Here is a 23,975-nt window from a genome sequence, read left to right on the forward strand (position 1 = left end):
AAAGCTTCCGTGAACCTTTGGCAACGTGACGCTAGTTTAGGGTGCGATCCTGAACTTTCCCAAGTCGCCATGACAACGCCCCTTGCACACGTTTCTGTTTCAAATAATGTAGTTCGCTACCCGAAGAATGCAGTTAAGGTCTTGGGTCTCCCTAAAAATAAAGAAAACACTATCCCCCACCCCTGCACGTGCGTATGTGTCCGTGTTTACTTGGGATTCGAAGCAGCAGCACGAAGGGTAGCGCGAATCCTAGAAGAACCCTCTTCGATTAATCGCAGTTAGCGATAGTGGAACCTCTGAGAGTAGAGATGAGACTCTGTGTAGATAGACGAAACGAAACACTCGCTTGAGCGTCATGATGTAACAATAAGTACGCAGGGAATATCCACCTTTCGGAAATTAGAATTTTTGTGCGCAATTACTCGGTACAGCGCATTGTTCCTTTCAAAAACGAGGCTAGAGTTATCTTTGTCGATGTAGAGGAAACATCGAATAAACACCAACTAAATTTAATAGTATATCTGAAAAATAATACGTGCCTTGAACCGCTAAGCTGGGTTGTACACACATGGTTTGATCTTGCGATTCCTCTCCGATGGAAAAAATGACATTAGTTTACTTTGATAATAACACAACGCATTAACCTTAATTTCGTTGTTATTACTCTTTTTTTTTTGTAAACAAGCACTTTTCTAACCACTTAATTCTTCTAATAGGAAAAATAATTTTCCGTTTTTCATTAATCTCAATTTCGTTGTTGTTATCCTCTTTTTTTTAAATAAGCACTTTTCTAACCACCTTAATTTTTCTAATAGTTAAGTTTCCAATTCATAAGATTAATTCTTCCATTCGTAAGGAACATGTGAATTTTTCGCGCACGTTATCGTGGAACAATTAATTTCGTATTTGACGATAACCCGTTGAATGGGTTATCTTTGTTTTAACCAAACTGAATGTTTCTAATCGGTCAAATAGAAACTGCCATTCTCGTCAAATTCATCACTTTATCAATTGAATTCGGCTTCGGCAATGTACTCGCGTCTGCATACATTGCAGAAAGTTTCATTTCAGACACTATACACATTATTTAATATTATTATTATTGTTAAACGTTTTTATTACCATAACTTATTTTCCGTACGTGTTGATAAATACAAGAATATTATATAAAAGTAAACTATATCTAGAATACGTAAATAAGTAAAAGACGAAGTGCAGTTAGAAATGCTGTTACGAAACCTAACCTCAATTATAAAACTTCGTTCTGACATTCAAACAAGTCAGTCGATTGCATCTCCAAGACGAAACGATTAATTACATTTGATACGCATAATCTACATCGTATGTCGTTAAAACAAGTATTCCATTCATGACACAATCTATGGAAAGAAAATGATCGTTAATGCGAATATGCATATTTTTGGAGAAACTTTTCACTTAGAAATAAAATAAATTCAACGGTTTAAGAATCGATACATCAATTGATAACACGTTTCTTTATATTCGTAATATAATATTATTCTTTACTATAGAAAATTAATCCAATAATTCATAACTAAACGAGCACGGTTTATTTTATTTATGAAACGATTCGATCATTTCATTGCTTTGGGCGATTTTCTGTAAGAAATTGATCGCAAATTGTTCGTAATGTCGGCGAGGAAAATGATTTTGAAGGGAATCCGCATCGGGTGTCAAAACTTAAATCGTAGACCATAGCTCTCTATCGATGCGTACAAGCACGGGTAAAAGAGCCTTAAAGTTGCTTACCGAGTTAGAAGTCCGAGATTAGTTAGAAAGTTAGTCTAGAAAAGTTAGTCGAGTTCGAGTCGACCTACGATTTACAGTCTACCGTTACAACCGAATTTCCAGGTTAGTGCAGAAAATCGATCAAATGGCGTCCATGAATAATTGTGATCGTCTTTTACTGGTTAAGTTTAATCCTTCGACGCTTACGTGTTAAGCTCACGGAGATAAACATAACCTGCAAATTCATGGCTGAGATTTCATGCCTCATGAGTAAACACGATTAGTCGGTTTGAAGTGGACAATTTATTCGACGATACCTTCTAAAACGTGTATGAATTAACGCTGATAAATTCGACAGCTTTACCTGTCGCCTCTAGTCGCCATGTTCAATTTTCAACGGAACAAGGTAAATACTCTACAAGCGAATCACGCCTCTCGAGGTCATTCTTCTCTTTCATTATTTCTTTCGTACGATCTACAATTACTATTGTTATATGTGTTGACGATTTATTATGTTATTTGTTAATCTTCCACCGGGTATGACGATGAATGGAGACGAGCAACCGACGACGAGATAATTAACCAAATGTTTGTCAGTTGCTATCGAGGTGTCAAAGGGATACGATATCTATTCTATAATCGACACAAGGTGTGTAATTAAAAGGAGATGGGGTTTCGTAAAAGGTCTTTATTCAATTTCAACTCACTTGGACAAAATTCCAACTAATCTCCAAACGCGTTTCGCCTAATTTTCAGCAACAAGTGCTCCAGTCGTGCACTTCTCTCGTACTCTATATTCGATCCTCGGTTCGATTCACACTTTCAGCAACAGCAGCAACATTTTTACTGAAATCAGCGGTACGAAGACGCGATGACTTTTTCAGATTTCCAACTGAACCAGTTTCAACAAATCTAGCGACCAAATTTGCACAGTGCTTTTTGCAGGCACATGATTTCGAGGGAAACGATTACGAAGTTCCCGAATCGTTAGCGTTAAAGATTTCGATTTTTCGTAATACGCTTGAATAATTTGCACGTATTCTTTCACCGTGTACTTTTCCATGATTAATTTCCCATCTGTCTAGATGACATACGTCAAGTTTCAGGTTAGTCGCTTCGACGTTTTAAAAATAGCGCGAAATTCAAATCGACCGATGATGATTGGGACACCCTGTACCAGGTTGTTTAATAAGTTTTGTCGTTTTTCCATTGTAAAAAAATACTATGACACTTCAACTTTGAATAACTGTAAATATACGAACGAGTCGACAGATCTACACGAAACTTCACACATGTTCATGAAACAGTAGTACCATCTTCAGAAAAATAAAACAACGAACCTAATAGCTCCATTCTTATCGAACGACAAAACTTATTGAGCGATTACTATTACTTTTGGGAGTGACTGAATGTAATTCGAATTCTCGAGTAACAGGTACAACCAAGGTCCGAAAGGGTTCCAGTTAAGGTATTCTCGTTTCTTCGATATTCGTTCTAATTCATACGTCCAACTGTACATCGTAGATCGTAAGTTCGAACGAACGTTCAAGCTCGTGTTTACTAGTAAAACTTACCTCTTAGTTTCAAAGTGTAGAATACCTTTTCCAACTTTCGTGGCACGAATGGTTTTCGATTTCACCGTCCGAAGAAAATTTACGACCATGTCGAGGGCTGAAACGGGTCTTAAAGGATCACAAGACTCAGGGGTTGGACATTAAGCAACAACTAATGACTCGATGTCACGTAACTCCTGGATATCAGGTGACGGTCGAAAAAGTAAACATATTGAACGATGAAGAATAACCTTAACCTGACGTGATTAATTCGAATATAACGTGAACATCAATCATTAAGGATTTGGTTGCGGAATGGAAAAGACAAAAATTCCATTTCGTTGGAAAACTTCGAAGGTTAACATTCGCATAACTCGAAACTGTTGCGTATCAAAGGTAGGTCTCGTACTTTTATGACTGCAATTTATAACTGCACCTTCTTGCGGTTTGCACCCCTGAAACTTTTGTATTCCTACATCTGTACAACTTTTGTATTCCCTGATCTAAGGTGTCTCGCGATGAATGGTCGAGAAGAAAGCGATTCTACCTACGAAAACGAATAAAAAATTGTGGAATAATATTTTTTTTTACGAATCTTTGTCACCAAGGAAATCGATTTTCAAGACACGCAAAGTAAGTGCACGCTCAACTTCGCAGACCTCGCTTCAATCGTGTTTATAAACAAAATGTACCGAGTTAATTACAGGAAAATAATATTTCTGGTTAATTATATTACTTCCAAACATTACGTATAAATAAACATGGCCACATTAGTGCTAGGTAAAATTTATAAGAAAACATTTCGAATACTATTTTAAGTGATCGTTACTCTAGAGTTTGAATAAAACAGTAGCTTGAGTAAGAAATTAAGTTCGATAAGTAAAATACTTTCAAACCGATAATCTAGGCCTTATAAATAATCTTGTCATTATAAATAGTATTTTAATATTTTGTCGACAATGAAACTAGATCAAGGAGAGAGTTAACATTAAAATACAAGAATCCATAATATTTTCGAATGAAATTTATCTTTTTTTTTTAAAGATAATGCTATTCTCATTTAGGCTATTTCGTGAAAAAGCTAAACAGTCCTTCAAAGCAAATAACAGAATCTGCGTATTATACTTTAAAAATAATTGAAAAATAAGACCCCAACGGATTTCGAGATCAATTTTCACAAAAACGTAGTTTCTAGACCTCAACGGGTTTCGAGATCAATTTTCACAAAAACCTGGTTCGAGAAACTGTTATTACACATTATCGATTCCTTTTAGAAAGTAGAAGAATTGCATTCCGCTCGATCGTGACGTTCGTTACGAGACACGAACGACCCAGCGACCCAAATAAGATCGAAAATCCGAGCGTATATCGTAGAACGGTGCAAACACTCTCTTTGTAAACAATAATTGTTGCACAGAACCTCCTCTCGAACGTATCGTCCTGTATTTGCAGCGGAAGGGGTTGCTGAATGTTTGAAAAGCCCCGCGGGACCCACTCGTTTCCCACCCGAACTGTGTTGCACGGTTTCAGAACAAATGCGGTCCCGGCGCAACGAGAACGTAAAATATTGGCGAAATTTAAGAAGTGCATAACTAAAACCCTTTTCGCCGTGGAACTTCGGCGCGTCATAATCTTCGAGATTCATGCCGGCTGCTACACGCTCGAGAAACTCGAAGCGTTGTAAAGTGGTAGGATCTAAAGCTCGGTGGACATTGATTTATCCAAAGGGCCAGGTTTCGTGTATCGTTTGCGTTCCATCAGTTTCCTGGAAGAATGGATCCATCGAAGAAACTTGCACGCCTCGGGATCGTCGACCGAATGTTTCGCCATCAAATAAAATTACAACCGATACCGAGACCACTTCCGGCTATTGTACGGAACGTATCCAACGGCGCGAAACTTTTTAAATCAAGAAATGAATTCTGGATGAACGATGACCGACTCGGTTTGTTTCATTTACGAGACTTCGAGTTTAATCGGCGAGTTCCGATGGAATTGAATTGAACGCGTGCTCGATAGTTGCCGCGTTGCTTCTTACGTCTCAGAGTTTGCAACGATGATGACTATACTTTTTTCAATCATTTGTCTTGTTTCAAATTCTCCACACTCCGACTTCTGACACCAATTGTAATCGTACGATAAGCGTCATGTTCTCAATGTTCGAGTTCGATTTAGTCAATTGAGAATTTTGAGAAGTTTATGGTAGACTAACGAAAAGCTAAAACTAATCATTCGACATCGTACTCAGGAACTGAACACTTCGAGGACCAATTTGCAAAGAATTTTTACAAAACATCTTCATTTGCACGCTTATAAGATTCAATTGTGCCAAAAATTTGATTGATATTTGGTAAGATGGTGCTCCTTGCCAGACAGCGAACGAAACAATGATACTTTGCAAACAAAATTTCCGCAACGCGTAATTTCTCGAAGAGGGAATGTCAGTTGGCCATCAAGATCATGCGATTTCACACCTTTGGACTTTTTTTCTTTGGCTTCGCGTCAAAAGTTTATGCTTACAATCCAGAGACAATCCCAGAGTCGAAAGACAACATTGAACGTGTTATTGGTGAAATTGATCCGAGTTTGTGCGAAAACGTGACAAATTTTGGAAAAAGATTAGTGGTTTGTAAGAAAAGCCGAGGCAGCCATTTGGAAGATATCTTGTTCAATTGTTAACTCCCAAATTTGTACTTTTAAATAGGAAAGAAGTATCAAGATTACTTAAACGGTTTGAGTTTTATTAAAAATACGAAAGTAACTGATACGCAGTTTGATAAATTATGGCTTCTATCGGACAATTATTCGAGTACTCAAATATCAATACTTCAATTATATAGTAATAAAATACACGATATCGTATCGTTCAGCCGAGCAAACTTCAAATTCGATTTTTTTCGAAAAGAAAATCTCGAATAAAAATATGGTAACTTTTCCTTATTCTTTTACGCAGAATTATCTGCTGTCCACCATGATTTACCACTCTGTATATTTGAAACACAATATCTCTGTGCGCCTGAAAACTACCAATCAACCTCGTCGTGTTCAATTTCAACTCTTGATCGAGTTTGCGCCGCAACGGTACGATCTTCGAATATCCAAATGTCTCGATCGAGATGCGAAACCGCGTTATGAGCGCGAGTCTATGGCTGCAGACGTTCCACCACGGTTATAGGACCAAGAATCTTCGCGCAGTTCGAGAATAAAAACCTTCCTGCAATTATAGAGGCGGAGTCGTTCCGTAAGTAGAACACGATTGCTAGAAACGGGCCTGGTACAAATCTTCTCTAATCCCCTCGCGTTGGACTCATCGAGGTTTCCTATTCCTGAGATTCTTCCAGTTTCATTAAGAACGCTTGTGCAGACATAATTACGCCGTTGGCGCGATAAACACGTTCGTCGCTACGCGCTCGCCGCCTTTTTATTTCTTTCTTGCAATCGCAGTTTCCGGCGATGGTGCCTCGAGAGTGCTTTAAGGTGTTCGAATATCTCCCTTCCCTCGAAACGGCGCGATATTCTCCAAAGATTATGAAAATGTTGTTCCAACGACCGACGAGAATGTCTTACGTTCTTTCGATTCTTCTCGCGTCTCGTTCTACCAATATTTACGTAGTTCTTCGATGTTTGAATTCTCTCTCGCGGTTAGGTACGTGTAATTAATTTTAGTGCTTCGAGGTGTTCGAATATCTCTCTTCCCTGGAAACAGCGCGATGTTGCGTCGATCTATGCTGACCGAGGATATATTTATTGTACTAATTATTAACGACACGAAATTGTTACCAGATGATAAACAACATGTAACTACGGAGCCGAAATAAACACGGTCGACCTTTCGTGTGCTGTGATAGAAAACGTCTTGTTAAATACTAGATTGTTCAATAAGTTTTGTCGTTCGATAAAGCTTATTGAACAGAATAGTACTAGGTTGCTCAATAAGTTTTGTCGTTCGATAAAACTTACTGAACGATATATTACTAGGTTGCTCGATAAGTTTTGCTCATAACTACAAAATTTGCTCATATATCTGCATCGAAGGGTTCATTGCTAAACTTTATATAACATTTTCTTCTTATATTTATCCATAGAAAAATCCTCTATTGTTCATCGAGTGTAACGAACTTGCAATGATTTCTGTTAAGTCAAGTAACTAACAAAACGCCGCTACATTGAACAATTTTAGTTTTTCTTAAACTATCGATCACTCCTAATCATTCTTTTGGAAGAATTGATAATTTTGTCGATAACTCTCGCGAATTTTAGAAAGTTGTATTCTTCAAACGAAATGAAAGGAAGAAGAGAGTCATCAGCTTGGTTCGAAAATATTCTACTGTTTCCAGAAATCAGATCATTCGCAATCAGAGAATGGAGAAAAACACGCGACACTGTTCGTCATTCGCATCAGGTTGAATCATTGCTAGATTTTTCAAGAAGTTTTGTCGTTTTTTCCATTATAAAAAAATACTATAACCCTTTAACTTTGAACAACTGTAAATATACAAACGAGTCGACAAATCTACACAAAGCTTCACACATGTTCATCAAACAGTATTACCATCTTTCGAAAAATAAAAATGGAACGACAAAACTTATCGAGCAACTAGAACTACCAAAGGGGTCCATTTGACTCGTTTCAAACTTCTTTTTAAAAAGTACTTAATTATTAAGAGTGTCTTTGCCTACAATATATTAAAATAGACAACTAATGGTTGTATTTGTAAATCAATTTGTCCTTTCCCCATCCAACTTCGAAGATACATAAATATTATATATATGTGGTCTGATACAAATAGTAATACATCCACCATTGGTAGTTTTAGTATTAAAAATGTTTTGCCTTTAAAACACTCCTAAAGTATTTCTTTAGAAAAAAAACCTACGATGGCATTAAGAAAAAAGCTTATTTGCATTTTTCGATTAATAATTGTACTTAAAAGAAATAGGAGATTATAGAAATATAGACATTGTTATTCCATTAACCTTTCTCTTTTAACGTTTTCTTTCAATCGTCAGCTGTGTAAAAGTTACACTAGGTTGTTCAATAAGTTTTGTGATTTTTTCAATTGTAAAAGAATACTATGACACTTCAACTTTGAACAACTGTAAATATACGAACGAGTTGATAGATACATGTGAAATGAAACTTCACACATGTTCATCAAACAGTAGTACCATCTTTCGAAAAATAAAACGACGAACCTAATAAACCTCCATTTTTTATCGAACGACGAAACTTATCGAGCAACCTATTATATTACCGGATACGCGAGATCTCCGTGTATTACAATAAACCAGATATTACAATTTCAACTTCTACGACAGTTTCAACTGTTGCAAGAACGTCTTACGTTCGTTCGATTCTTCTCGCGTCTCGTACCACGATTTACGAAGCTTCTCGATGTTTGGATTTTCTCTCGCGGTTAGGTACGTGTAATTAGTTTTTCGGGTGCCCTTTTGAGCGTTTGAAAACCCGCACTTCCGTGGTGAAAAAAAAAGGGTCGCGCGACTCTTGAAAACGAGCGGTTCTTTCATTCGTTACGTTCCGATGGCATAAGACTCTCGAAAATCTGTGACGTTGCTTTAGCGAGCAGTGAAAGCTCTAGAAACTTTACCGCTTCTGCTCGTACAGCTCTCGAGAAAGAAACGCTTTGCTCGATTACGCGATTAAGTTGCAATTTCGGTTTCATCCGCGGCCGTGTTTCAGCCACCGCTGTATTTTAAACTAAAAACTCGTTGCTCCTCGAAAGCGTCGAATAGCGTTTACAGCGTTTATTGTGAAAACGTGCGTTTAAAAAACGTATGTAAACCCGCGTATCGTGCAATCTCTCGATCGAAAATGTTTAAAAATATCATTCGGACGATTCAACGCGACTTCTTGCTTTATAACATGTTCGAGTATGACGGAATTTCTTCTAAGATAAACTATGTTGTTCAAATATTTGTACGTGTAAAAGTTTTTATGGATAAATATTCGCATCGGCACATTGTTATTTGAAACAATAAGCATTTTATTGAAAGTCTTTGCGTGCATAGCAACGTGGTGTCGTCCGTTGTTATTTACAATAAAAATTATCTGAATCGTGGAAACGATTTTGTTGACAATTAATATTGAGAATGAATAGAGATAGATATTATTTGCGTGTTTAGAATAGTGTACGAGTTCCATAGAGAAACTAATATTAAAAATACTGTGAAAAATATTTGTAATATGTTTCGTGAGTCCGGTGTGTCGGTTCCAACACGTGAAAGATGATTTTTTAAATTAAAACTCGATGATTTTTACCTGAAATGTCGAATTAACAAAATATTGATATGTTAATTTCTTAAAATTTACGTCGTACGTCAATATAACCTCACTTCGTGAAATTTCTGACTTCTTGCGTCTTTATTTCTATTATATTAGATTTTATTATATATTTTATCTCGAGTGTTTAGTGAACTTTATTCGCTAAGAATGTTTAATATTTTTTCTATATTTATAGAATATTGTAAAAGTATAAAACGATCAATGTATCCTAGTTTTTAACCAAATCGAACTACGAAATCGACTGAGATATTTACCGAGGTCTCATAGCGAAGATTTATACAAAATATAATAAAAAAACCGTAAACTGAACTTATCGGTATTTAGATTGCAAAGTACGATTTTGGAACAGTGCTTCAGAGTCTTTCGTATGATTCAAAATTTCTAATATTATTCATATTATTCTTAATATTTGTCTTCGATAAAATTAACTGTAAATTATTTTGCGGTGTCTCGTTAACATATTCCTAAAATTTGAAAGAAATTGATCAAATAGATTTTATTTCACGTAAATGTAAAGAAATTTAACTAAATTTCTCCAAATTTATCACCATCTATGGCGTCAACAAATTCATGCAAAACTATCGGTTTGAGGAGTTAAACATTGATAGATCGACCGATATCGACTTTAAATAATAAATTTATCGAGCAATTTTAAACAAATTGATTATTAAAATAACACATTTTTCCATTTATACGAAGAGTCATAAATATTTAGTTGCAAGTACTCAATACGAGTAACGTGGAGGATCTTTAACTGATTAAATAGAGAATCGAACAAGTATTGAAGACATAGAGGTTTACAAATCACGAGATTGCTCGATTTCCTTGAATAACACTTACTCGTAAATGCTTGCATAAAACTGCCCCAAAAAAGTGCCAGTAGCAACACACGTTTTAATTGACACACAAGCTTCTGACAGTTGACCAATAAAATGCTGAACTATGTATGTTCAACGAAAGTGATGGTCACTGGCGCACATAGTGCGGACCACTTTCACTGGAAATTCATTGTAAAATATTTCATTGTTCCGGTGTCGCCGGTAGCCTGTTGCCTGTTGCTGGCTAGACATATAGTGGCAAGCTTGCATAAGGAATCTGTCCCAAACGTGATGTAGTACTCGAAGAAAATATTAAACGGTGCTAAGAACCTCGTGTAGGAAAAATTAATAAAAGTTGTTAAATTTTTCATCAGATTTTTTGGCAAGTATTATGTATAAATTTATCATTTATAAGTCCTCCATAATTGATCGTGCAAAATGTTTCAATTCATTTGATAAAACCACTGGAGAACTTACTCTATCTGGTTGTAGCGATCAATAAAAAGCAGTAAAAATGCAATTACAAAATTATTCCTCGACGATGTTTAAATTTCGTTCATGTTTCGTTAATGCTTGTAATCGAGCTATTTATATTCCTCGCCGTATTCTCTAAACGAACGTATAATTTGTTGCAATAAAAATACATATTCTCTGTATTTTTAAAAGTCGTATAAAACACTGTGCCCGATGCAGACATGTTTAATAATAACGATCACCGGACATGTGTATTTACAGAGTGAAAAAGGAAACAAAATTTCAACATCAATAACATTCTTTTATGTCACGTTTTCGACTTGTTACGCTTTAAACACCTTGGACAAGAATACTATTTATCGTAAATAAAATTTCAGACACGTGGACAATGATCGAGTATAAAGTACATATTTTGTAGACAATTTGAACGATAATTTCCAAATCGATGTTAAAACATCAGCCACGTTTACTATCCAAATATCATTTCAAAGTATTCGAAAACTTCATAATTTGTTTCATTTTATCACCTAAAAGAATCTAATCTCCTCTTTAAACCCTAATTGACCTTTCTTGTTCGATTAATACGATGGGTGACGAAGCAAAAGCAAAACGAACAATCCGCACCGATAAAAAATATCGTTCTCCGTCTAACTGGATAAAGTATCTTCCAGATTCTAACTTTGACAACGTATGGCTGATCGGTTGAATCACTGTCTCACGAACCTTGCGTTCGAGCCGTTCATAAATCGGCATTAACGCGTTCCTTAAAATATTTAGTATCTCGTTACCGTCCTATTTCGCGCACGTTTATCTCGCCGCAAATAACACTTTGGCGATCATTCTCGCCACCTTCGTCATAACACCACCGCCACCTATCGTGATGTATCCTCGTAGAATATTTATCGTTCGGTTTATTTACCTCGTCGTCGCGGCTTCTGCATAATTCATTAGACCCGCAATTATTTCTGTTCGCCGGGGCACAATTTCCCGACCAACCGACGTTGGCGTTATAAGCTTGTTAAAACGGTTACGGAATCTAATCGAATCGCTTCGTCGGGAAAACTGCCACACTGACAAGGGAGAAGCACTCAACCCGTTCTTCTCCGATTTTAACCTACTTTTAAAGGTTGGTAGTCTACAGGCTACCGTTGTTATGTGTAAAATAATTATTAGATGCAACGACTCGGGAATTTTTGCAGGCACGTAGTCTCGTAAGCGAAATTATTCGAACGGTTTTGTAACATTTAACGAGCGAAGTAACGTTGCTCGATAAGTTTTATCGTTCTGTAAGAAATGGAGTTGTTAGATTCGTCGTTTTATTTTTGATCCGTCGACTCGTTCGTATATTTACAGTTGTTCAAAGTTGAAGTGTCCTGGTATTTTTTTTACAATTGGAAAAACAACAAAACTTGTCGAACAACTTAGCACGTGTGTCAAATGGTAACGTTCGAAACAATTTTTGTACATATAGAGCAAGGGGTAAGTTCCAAGATTATATCGGTTACATCGATAAATAATTCAACGATATACAGGGTCCATCGTCTAAATTGACACAGCGAAGTATCTCGTAGATAATTAATTAAAAAAATAGGTGGAACGCGTATTTTATGATTTGTAACGGGAACTCAAATATTGTTGGATTTTTTAATTCGTGGACGTTTGCAAGGTGATTTTGAGGTGAATTTTTTTAATTATAGACACATATTTTCTAATTCGTAATTTTATTCGATGAAAAAGCATTTACAACTTTTTTTTAAGTTATTTAGAGAAACATTTACAAAATTGTTACAGTGTTACATTAATTTTTGCATTTGTTACACTAATATAGTACTATATTAATGACAATGAAATGTAATTTTTTGGTACACAAACGTCATAAAAAATGCTCAAAATGGTGACATTTTTAATTTCCAAACACTTATTAATGCGTTTAATAAACGATCGATGTGTAATAAAATTTCTCTCCTGATATTTTGATAAGCATGTGGGTGTGAAATTACATGTATGTTGAAAACAAATTACACAATTGTAATCGAAAAATTTACAACCAACGACGATGCCTGATACAATAGTGGATTAATAATGGTATTGGCTCTTGTGGCAGCTAGTAGATAAAATGAACCATTTAAAAATTCTATAGAAAAATTTGAAAGACAGTATCAAAATTTGATTTACCGAGTAATTATTGCTTCCAGTGGTGCAACTACTCGACTTATACTGCTAAAGTTATCAAAGGATGAATATTATATAATGTCTCGCGTACATTGGCGTATCTACTATAGAGACACAGTTATGTCGAAGGAAACGTTGAAACAAAATATTATTAAAATCTGCAATCTGTTGACGTAACTGTGACGTCAAAGTTAATACAACCGAAAATCGTTTTAGAGCTGTAATAGTAACAAAATACGCATGAATTTCGTACAGAAACTTTGAAATTTTTAATTAACGATCGCTTTGATTAAAATTAAATGTATAGTTCGAATACTTTGTGACTCACCAATGGTGTATATAATCAAAATGTTATGAATATTTGTGGCTTGTACCTTCGAATTCCTTCCTAATTTTACCGGTATAATTTTCAAACTTACTCGTCGTTGCATGTACCATATTTTTTTTAGACGCTTTAATTTAACATACGAAGTCACTCGTTAAAAGTTGCAAATGTAAACGTCCATATGCATTCGTGCACGAGTGGAAGTAATTAAAGTTGCATACCTTGCAATATGCAGAGTACATATTATGACGTAAAATCCACTTCAGCGGAGATTTGAGGCACAAAAGTAATGAAAAATGTTTACATAAACATATGCTCTATTTGAACATATATAGAATAACTGTATTGACGATCTGATGGAACGATATTATTCCTCGTTAAGGTATTCATTATTTCAAAAGTTATTTAAAAAGTTCTGAGCGTTTTTTCTCTTTACTTCGACGATGAAATTAATAAAGTTAGAATTTTCGGATTAAGATCAAATATGCGCTATTTTGTTCGAGAACTTTTGTCCATTTTGATGGCGATTTCATAATTCCGCGATTGAAGAAGTTCTCGTCCCTATTGGTAAAAAAACTTGACCAGCTCATTTTCACAAGCTTTTACAGCGGGTGCCAGTTTTTTACCATGAAGAAAATTTTGCAAATGCTTGAAGAGCTTGAAAAGATGATAATCGCTTGGTGCAAGGTCTGGGCTATACAGCGGGTGCGATATAACCTCCCATCCAAATTTGCGGAGCTTCTGGCACGTCGTTAAAGATGTGCGAGGCCTGGCGTTGTCTTCATGGAACACAATACTCTCTCTATTGTCCAATTCTGAACGCTTCTCGTCAATCGCCTGCTTCAATCTGGTCAAGTGTTGACAGTATAGGTGCGAATTGAGTGATTGGCCCGATGGGAGCAGCTCATAGTGGAGAATTCCCTTCCAATCCCACCAAACACAGTAAAATTTTCTTGGTCGTTAATCCGGGCTTTGACGATCGCTTGGGCCGGCTCACCGCGCTTGGACCACGATCTGTTTCGCCTATTGTTCTCGTATATGACTCATTTTTCATCCCCAGTCATCATCCGTTTAAAAAATGGATCGATTTCGTTACGCTTCGGTAAAGAATCGCAAACATCGATTCGCTCCAAAAGGTTCTTTTGCGCCAATTCGTGTGGCACCCATACATCGAGCTTCTTCTTCAGACTAGCCTTATGCAAATGGTTCCAAACGGTTTTCTGGTTAATCTTCAGTTCCTGGTCAATGGAATAAGTGCTCGTGTGCCGGTCTGGCTCGACGATTTCCATGAATTTATCAACATTTTCGACGATTGGCCTACCAGAGCGTGTCTCATCTTCGACGTCCATATTACCAGAACGGAAGCGTTGGAACCACAGCTTTGCTGTTGCATTCGATACTGCATTGGGTCCATAAACAGCACAAATTTTTTTCGCCGCCTGCTTCGCTTTTTCTCCTTGGTCGTAGTGGTACTGAAGAATGTATCGAATTTTCTCGTTTTTTACCTCCATTTTGGAACGCTCTAACACGCAACTGGATTCACTAAACACAAAACTGTCAGAGAACTTTTTTTTAAAGCATTCTATCGCCTTTAGGTCGCAGTATGAAACGACAAGATGCAACGTATACATCATGAGATATGGCTCACTAAAGTTATCTAACGAAAAACGCTTAAAACTTTTTACTTCTCCCATTATCTTTAATATAAGGATTTATTGAGTCTAAGAACGTGAGTTACTTATCTTAAGTTGTATATAGGGTGTTGAAATATTTCTCCGACAAATCATGAGGACTTAATCTACACGAAGCAAAGGTAGACAAAAAATGTTATATAACGTCATGTTTAGCAATAAGCGCTTCCTTACAAAGATGTAAACAAATATTTTATCGTCTGTGTAGTTATATGTTTTTTATCATTTTCTAATATTCTTAGAAAATTCGTTAATATTATATTTTCTAATATTTATTCTAATATTCTTACTAGCAGTTAATCTTCGACTATCGGGTAAACTAGCATCTTGAGTCGAAAGGCCAAAAATATTTTCCAAGGACGAATACACTGATATTCATTTTATGTGACGGAAACGCTCGATCTGCTGAACGAGAATATATTTATTATACTAACTATTAACGACGCGAAATTGTTACCAGATGATAAAAAACATGTAACTACGGAGACCAAATAAACACAGTCGACCTTTCGTGTGCTGTGATAGAAAATGTGGTGTTACAAATATATATCGTAAATACAAAATTTGTTCATATATTTGCATCGAAGGGTTCATTGCTAAACTTTATATAACATTTTCTTCTTATATTTATCCATAGAAAAATCCTCTATTGTTCATCGAGTGTAACGAACTTGCAATGATTTCTGTTAAGTCAAGTAACTAACAAAACGCCGCTACATTGAACAATTTTAGTTTTTCTTAAACTATCGATCACTCCTAGTCATTCTTTTGGAAGAATTAATAATTTTGTCTATAACTCTCGCGAATTTTAGAAAATTGTATTCTTCAAACGAAATGAAAGGAAGAAGAGAGTCGTCAGCTTGGTTCGAAAATATTCTAATGTTTCCAAAAATACCAATGCTTTAAAGAAAATATACGAATTTTCCAAAATGGAAATCGCGCACCATGACATTAATAACATTGATTTGATGCAATATTGTCGGAATACTACTCGATGAAAATTCTTTTAAATAACATATCAAACATTACTGTCATTGGAAAACGTTTTCGCATTACTATTTATATTTCAATGTTTTCAAAAATACCTATGCTTTAAAATTTAATTAATCTTTTCAGAAGTATGAATCTTCCAAAATGGAAATTGCACGTCGTGATACTAATAGCACTGATTTGATGCAATATTGTCAGAATGCTACTCGATGTAAATTCTTTCGAATAATATATCAGACATAACTGTCATTGGAAGATGTTTTCGCATTACTATTTATATTTCAATGTTTTCAAAAATACCTATGCTTTGAAATTTAATTAATCTTTTCAGAAGTATGATTCTTTCAAAATGGAAATTGCACGTCGTGATATTAATAGCACTGATTTGATACAATATTGTCAGAATGCTACTCGATGAAAATTCTTTTAAATAACATATCAAACATTACTGTCATTGGAAGATGTTTTCGCATTACTATTTATATTTCAATGTTTTCAAAAATACCTATGCTTTGAAATTTAATTAATCTTTTCAGAAGTATGATTCTTTCAAAATGGAAATTGCACGTCGTGATATTAATAGCACTGATTTGATACAATATTGTCAGAATGCTACTCGATGAAAATTCTTTTAAATAACATATCAAACATTACTGTCATTGGAAGATGTTTTCGCATTAGTATTTGAGGTTACGTTTCGAGAGTGTTTTTAATGGTGCATAAGGCAAAGATCGATAGAACAGTTCGCAGCAACGAAAGACAGGCTGACGGCACTAATGCGACCGACTATGTAGAAGGCGTTCGAACCCGTTTCACCTGGAAAGAAAAGCAACCGTCAGGTATGCCAAGCCAGGTCAAAGAAAAACATTGGAAGGCCTCTCGCAATTACGGCCGACTTTTATCCGGTTCGTAATGAAAACAGCAAAAACCATGGAACGAAGAATGGGAAAATTTCTTGGAAAATGTTTGCGAGTTGTTTGAATGTTTGAGAAAAGAACAAAGGTAGAAAAAGTTCGATAAAATGAAAACTTGCCTTCTTTTCCCGTTGATCGGAGATTGAATGGCGAATGAATGTTTCGAAAACACGCATCCGTGAGGTAAAAATGTTTCTTTCTTTTAACGTCGAATTTTATTCGATTTTTACTACTTAGTCATGAATCAATAATAACCATCCCTTGGCCTATACCATACTTTTAGATACGACGTGCTTTTCAGATGAAAAGCAATTCTACAACTCGGTGGAAACTCGATAATTGAAAAACAGTTTGACACTTAATAGCCGTAGCAAGTTTTTCAATCAATGAACTTTTCCAACTTCTCACCCCTACATAATTTTAACGCGTTTTTACTTTAATGATCTCAACGTGCAAGACAACGCGCGTAATATTGAACACGCTCTCAAGAGATACTCGTTTTTTTCTTGGATTCAAAGAATCGATTTTTTGTTTACGTTTTCCATAAGTGCATTGTACCTGAAATATACGTATTAAATATTATGTCGAAATTTGATATACGAACGAAATTCCAGCTGAAAGTGTGCTTTGAAGCACATGTGTGTAAAATTTCTGTACTCATTTTTTAGGTTATTTTCTTTTTACACTCGTAGCAAAAATAGTATTTTATATTTGTATGCTTGTATTTGTGTGTTTCTATTGATCGAGTAACAAAGTTTTGTAAGTATTATCGTAGAAACTATACGACAAACTTTCAACGCATTTTTCACGAAACTATATTTTTGAGAATGGCTTCTACGATATCTGATCAAGTAATCGATCAATTTATGCGAAATTATACACGTATACATGCCTTCAGAAAACATACCGTTAAAGTAGGTATCAGAATTATAACCATTTCTGCTATATTTTCTTTACAATAACAGATGAGATTTAAAATATGTCTTGAAAAATCGTGAACTTGTCATGTTATTTACCGCCATTTTTTGCATTTCATTTACATATGTCGAACAATTCTACTACCTGATACAAAGACAACTTTATGGATTAAAAATAATTTTGAATTATTTATTTCCATCGTAACACGAGATAGTTGACTACTGTTACAACGTGAAACATCAAACAGGGGTATATTCCTTCGAGTCCTTCGATAATTGTTCAACAGTGTTAGATTGGTATTCGATAAATGTGCCAAGATTTCTGATGGCAAGTGTAATTCGATACCAACACATTACATCACGCGTGGCACTATTTTCCACACTCAATAGTCACCTACTTATTTCACGATATAAGTTTCAGACTCACTTTCGGTAAGTGTCCTAATACTTCCGAACAGGTGTATAATTCGTCACTCGTGAATTATTCCACGTCTGGTAATATAGACCAGAAACTGCACGTGGAATATTCCGTATCTCGATGCAAATGGGCTGAAAAAACGAAGATCCTCGTACAAAAGTTCACCAGTATCGTATTATCTGTCCGATTAAAAAGGGAAGTTAATGAGAAAATGGTGGCAAACATTCTACCGTAGACTCTTGTTCGAGTTTTATTGGAGCCTGCTTTAACTTCATCGGCCGGAAACTTTTCTTTTATTGCGTTAAAACTTCCAGACGTGGGATACGTGTAGCTCGAGTATATTATCGTATAATGTCCGCTAAGGAGAGAAAAGAATCGTCCATCGTGTCCTCGAATTTCGCCATTTCTTCGCAATAACTTCGCTTTCGAATGATTTTCTTCGATCGAACGTTGCTGACACGCGACTCCTCGAGAGCTCGATACTTCGAGATATTTTCCAAGCGACATTTTATTTTTTTTCGTCGGCGTACGCGAAGTCCATCATCATCACCGGACGAAAAATTATGCGAAAACTTCGCATACCTAAAAATGCCCCGATGCTTTGGAAAGTTTCGACCGTTAAGAGGCTTCATGTGTGTTCCCGCGGTATTGGCTTGTTATTAGACGTTTCGCAGTACCTGTTATGGCTTTCATGAAGTTTTCATGGTTTCGCAGAAGTACGTTTCCCGTTAAGGGTCGGCTTAAGGGTCTGTATTACGATTCATAACGACATTATGCAAAGTTCGTTGGTCGGACCGTGGATATTGAATATTGAAAAGTGTACACGCACGTGTGCGTTAACCTAATTTGTTCACGGGTGATTATACAGCATAGTTGTGTTTACGTTATGAAATTAAATAAAAGCGTACTTTTCTTTTCTCGAATCACAAATTCTCCTTTGAGGGTTCGGATGACAGATGACTAAGGAAACATAAACGTTGTGCTTTTAATTTTGACGCGACTCATTTTTGTATAAATTGTAATTATGCAGAGTTTACGTAGATAGAAATGAGCTTAAACGGATTTATATTATTTGTAACTATTACAAATGAATTTTTTCAGCTACGAATTAATTTCAAGACATTAACAATTATTACAGACGTTAAATTAAACTCGCTTTTTCAGTCGTTATTTAAAGATATACGTTTCATTCCATCAAGATATCTTTTTCATTCCATTATTTTGATTTTCATTCCATGATCTTCGTGTGACTTTGAATACGAAAAATTCAGAAATGTTTGAGAGTAGACGCGATTAATAGAATAACTACGACAGAGAAACAAACGAATAAAAATTTACTTTTTAGCATTACTTTTCAGGAGACTCGCCTTGTATTTTAAAACCGATGATTCGAACTGTCGCACAAAACATGCAAAAAGCAACTGAAAAGTGTGCTTTTCCATATTACAAATAATTAACGATTCATTATTGGTTTTAAACGAGCTGTTTTTCTTGACATTTCGGCTCATACGTTGAGAATACAAAATTAAAATTATAAACATCCAAGAGGAATAGTGAGATCAACGATGATAACATTAAGTGGGAAAGAAATTAAAAAATACAACAACGATGAAGATAGGTAAGCTTCTTTAAACTGATAATTAATCGCTCGAGCAAAACAATGTTGGTAAATGTGCTACCAGATCCGTGATCTTAAAATTAATACTATTTTATCAGTGGTAAGTTTTTCTCGTGTGCTAAAATATTTTTTAGCTTTAATTGCGTACAGTTTTCTACATTTATATTCATATCTTTAGTTAACTCGTACCTGAAGAGGGCTTCGACGTCGTTCTACTAAATTCAATATATGTTTTCGCGAGTCTCGTTTTCTCTAAAATATCCGAAAACACTGAACCGAGATCCCTTTTTTCAATTCGATATACGATAGTTCTTTCCTCGTAACAGTGAATTCAAAATTTCAGTGTGATACTTTCACACATAACTCCACAGCGCTTTCAACCAGCGTCGCGTGTCAAAATTTGAATTTCGCATAAACTCCGAAATGCACCGAAGTTGCAGTCGAAACGCATACATTAGTCGTATTTGCGAGAAGCTGAGCGCAGACAGGCACCGACCGTCCAACCGGAAGCTGGCAAATATAAATATTTATGATGATCGTTTGTCACGCCGTGTCTCTAGGTATGCAAAATATTGTATCATTTTACGCGTAATTGTACATGGTGTTTCAAATTCGAATTCTTTGGAGTGTCGTCATTTTACACGATATTTCTAGAGGTTACCAGAGAAGTGTTTCTAATTTTTTCATCTATAGGGTGGTTCGTAATTCACGGTAAGAAAATAGTTGGGAAGATTCGTTTTTCTTCCTCAGCATCGACATTTTGGTCATTAACTATAATATTTATAGATCGATTGTTTTACATTTTGTAGCAGTGGTGTGTTTCTTGCACGGTTCTCAAATGTCTTTTATCAGGTTTTATATTGTATCTGTATCATGGTCAAGTTTCTTACATTCGTATAGTAATGTCTCACTAGTAGATTCAAAGACAGTATCATCGCTTAAACATCCCAGGGATCATCTTGTGTATGTATAAAGAGTGAGTTGGAAATTATAATACACCAGTAGAAGATAATTCTACGTGAAAAAGTGAAAAAAAATTTAATATAATATTTTTCCATCCGGTGCTTCGTTTTAGAGAAAATTTCGTGCAAAAACTCGCGCATCTAATGATTGACATTAAAGATTGTAATTCAGACCACTGTTGTGGTTGTTTTTATACACGATACAATGTCAAGGCTTCTTTATTCTATAATAGTCTAATTCTATAATAGAATTCACAACGCTAATCATTAGTTACATACACTGCTGCTCAAAAGTTTGGACACATCGTGTCTCCAGTTTACAAAGAGATACCATGTTAGAAATCCACGTAATCTGTTATTTAATATTGTATTATATGTTCTTAAATAAAATTGTATGCTTGCTACGACATTCTTTTATTATCAGACTCAAAGGATAATATTTCGTCTTCTGCTTTTAAGATTTAATCATTACTCTCTTACGCTCTTAATGTACTTTGTGTTTCCTAATATTAATTATAGTCTCGTGTTTAAATTTTAAATATAATTGAAGCATTTGGCACGCGTTTTTGAATATACATGTAAGTCGTCAGGCACAACTAGCCTTGACATTGTATCGTGTAGAAAATTGGCCATAGCATCGGTCTGTATTGAAATCCATAATGGCAATTAGTAATTACGTGCACGCGACCGATCTTTAAAATATTTTTCTCGAAAACGATATCTGCGACGCAGTTACGTTGTTGTTGATTTTCGTCTTACTTCGAGCCACAAAATATCCCTGATCTCGTTTGTACCATCAATTACGAACCACCCTGTATTCTTCTTTAATTGCTCTAAACTTCTAGGTTCCTTGGCGCAGACCTTGCTCTGTAATCCTTAACTGGTACCGTGTCATTTTGACCACGTACCTGGTATCGTGGGATTATCCGTGACATACTTCTTTTTACTGTTCTTCAAAAATATTTTTTATAAGGTAACAACCCTTCTTTCACCGTTTCTTTTAATTTTAATACTCATATCGTAGAAGGATCTGTACGATAACAAAAGTCATAAAGAGTCTAAAATAACTGGAATCCTTTTTCGAGATTGACTAATGTTAATATTATAACTAATGTTATATTTTCTTCCGTGTCGAAATTGTCAAAAAAAAAGAAACGCGTTTCAAAGACTGCGAAAAGAAGTAGGTACAATCGAAATCGTGTTTTTTGAAACTACGTATTTCAAGGAATAATTGTAGTTGAAAAAAAAAAGCTGAAACCGTTCAGGTCAAATAACCACTTTTGAAATTTCAGCGGTAAGAAATCCGCGAAGAAAGAAATCGAGAACCGTCGGGTCGGTATCACCATTTTGTACATTAAACGGTCTGGAAACGCGTCTTTTTCGGAACTTGTATCGTATCGCGTGCTGTACGAGCCGTAAATAAATAAATCTTCCACGTTTCTGCTTCGCAACTGTAAAATAACAAACGACCGCCTAGCACTGTACAAAAATGGCAGCCGATCAAAGTACGAGTCTGATTGCAGAAACACTTTGTACGTCACAGGAGCGTATTTATCACTAGACTGCCAAAAAGTTCAAAGAGTCTTTTTTAAAATTATTCAATTATTAACGGTGTCTCGCTTGAAATATTTGGCAACCGTAGTTATAAAAAACTAATTATATCCATAAATTAATTTGTTCCTTCGAACAGAAAAATTCGAAAGATAATTTCGAACATACGTATATAGTCTGGTACAAATAGGAATACGTTTATAGTTGGTAGTTTTAATATTAAAAGAATTGAAAGAAATTCCTAGGAAGTTTCTCATTGGATAGGGGATATACTTGTGTTTTATAAGTTAAAGTGATTTAAGTTAAGTTATGATAAGTGATTATAAGTCTACCGTGATTTCTGTACCGATTGGTTCTAACAATAAACGATTGATTAAACGATCGATGTAACGTTACCAATATCGTTACCAGTTAGTATTTCAATGACTGCCTAAGAGAAAAAGCAAATAGTGAAAAACACGAATGAGATTTTAGAAATAAATCTTACCTCATCGTACTTAAATATTCTCTGAGTTACGTTTATTAACAGTGTTACATTAAATTGAATAATTCTAGCAATAAGATTACAAAACCAAATGTTACTCTACTATAATCAAACCTTCTCAGAATCGTGTATATCAATAATTCTGTCAAGCACAGAGATAAATCGTACTTAAATCTTCTCTGAGTTATGTTTATCAACAATTTTACATTCAGATTTAATAACTTATTAATCTATGGCCGAATCTCTCGTGCTTTACGCTACAGGCAACAAACGTTCTTTTCACTCAATTATTTTTATCTCCCGTTTAGTCGATTTCTTTTTCGCGATTAGTTATCCATAAAGGCGTAATAAAGATGTTTCGCCATTATTACGAATTTCGCGCGCGTTCAGTTACTCTTTAATTCGCCGATCGTCGATTCCGCGCGCAACGACCCGAAAAGAAAATCTACGACCCCGATCGTCGCGGGGAGGGGGTTAGGGGACTTGGCAGGTTTTTCATGCGCGAATTTCTGTCGTTACACGGACTCGGGTTCACCGCGGATTTATGCATATTTCGCGTATAAATCTGAGATCACTCCGGACTATTCGTGTCGCACGCAAAGAAAAAGCTCGTACTGGTTGTGCATCGCTGTACCCTATCGAGCGTTCGAGTTCCGTGCGTGTCGGTCTTTATCCAACTTTTATCCGAGCTGGAAAACCACGTCTTATTGCACCGCTATAATTTTCGATAGTAATTGGTGAGCAGGTTCGCGAGCGAAAGGTTTCCACGGATTCGTGAGACAATCTCGTTCTGGTTCCTTCGGTTAGTTGAACCGTATCCAGCCGATGAGATTCTTTCCATTCTCGTCTCGGTGAACAAAGCCACGAGTAAACTTCAACTTTAACTTCAATATTTAATTCCGCGAAAAGTTTCGAATTCGTTACATTTTTCATACGCTGAAACGGAATCGTTCGTGGAATATTCTTCGCTTGGAATCGTGGACCGTCGCGATAAAATGTGTAACGATCAACAGTGGTAACCGACGCGGAGGTAAA

The sequence above is a fragment of the Ptiloglossa arizonensis genome, chromosome 3, assembly GCF_051014685.1.
Source record: "Ptiloglossa arizonensis isolate GNS036 chromosome 3, iyPtiAriz1_principal, whole genome shotgun sequence".
In the NCBI taxonomy this organism is placed as follows: domain Eukaryota; kingdom Metazoa; phylum Arthropoda; class Insecta; order Hymenoptera; family Colletidae; genus Ptiloglossa; species Ptiloglossa arizonensis.